Here is a 1,350-nt window from a genome sequence, read left to right on the forward strand (position 1 = left end):
TTTTTTTATTTATAAAAACTATTTTATTATTTTTTGTATTTTAAATATGTTTTCTATTTCAATTTTAATTTTATATTTTTGAATTTCAATTTAAAAAAATAAATTTATAATTTTTTTTTCGAATTTTGGAAATATTCCGAGGAAGTGTATCTCTCGGAATATTCCGACGACATATTCCTCGGAATATTCCGAGGAATTTCCGACGAAAAAAGTCCTCGGAATATTCCGAGGAAATGAATTTCCTCGGAATTCCGTCGGAAATTTCCGAGGGATTTTCGAGGAAATATGAATTTCCGAGGACTTTTTTCGTCGGTATGTCGTCGGAATAGCGTTATTCCGACGACATACCGACGATTTTTTCCCTCAGTATGCCGCTGTTTTCTTATAGTGAAAGAGTTATCCCATAAGATCTAACGTTGTGTAACATGTACACAAGGGAAACCCATTAGGCTTTATTGTCCAAAGCATCACAAAATTGTAGTATGTTCATGAGGGGAGAGAGGATAAACCCGTGATCCATGATCACACATGATCAATACTACAAATTCGTGTACTACTATGGTCTAAGACCATGATATAAACGGCTTGGCCGTGTAGTACTGGCTTGGCCGCACACTGTCCATTACCTATAAGGTTTGGACATCCATCCTAAAAGCTTAGGGACATTATGGATTTACATGTATAAAAGTTCAACTACATCAGGCCATATAAGTGAGCATAGATATTCCCATCTCAGATTGAATAATGGTCATAAAACCAGACATACACCATCTTAAGAGACTTTGAATACACCACCACAAATATATGTGTGCCGTCTAAGATGGAACCTCAGAAGAGGCTTGGGAATATATGTTGGATAAGGGTATGACTTTCTTCACGAATTCTAAAGTGACCTTGAGCCAAATCATGGGTGATCAAATAGTGGCCAGGTACACGGATTGCATGATCAATGAATCCATCTATCCAACATCATAAGGAGAAAGCTATAAGCTGGTAAAGAGCAAAGAAAGAATGAATGGTATCAACCATCATGGTCTTGGCAAAGATCCTCGGATTAGAATTGTAGACGTCCAAAGTAAAGAAATATTATAAAATGCTAGCTAATCGAGATGCCAGACACTGACCCGAATAGAAAAGAATGACTAAGTCATAAACCAGCTTAGCACCAAACGAAATCTGATGTCCTTGAAAGAGACACAGTCAAGTTGCTATAGAGTCTATACAAGATAGACCAAGTGTTCCATAAAGATAAGGAACCTCGGAAAGAAAATGGTGCATAGAATCCGAGGTTATAAAGGAAACCATACCAGACATTGAGAAAAGGCTGCGCAGCTACACATCTAAGGTACC

This window comes from Brassica oleracea, chromosome C1, assembly GCF_000695525.1.
Source record: "Brassica oleracea var. oleracea cultivar TO1000 chromosome C1, BOL, whole genome shotgun sequence".
Classification (NCBI taxonomy): Eukaryota; Viridiplantae; Streptophyta; class Magnoliopsida; order Brassicales; family Brassicaceae; genus Brassica; species Brassica oleracea.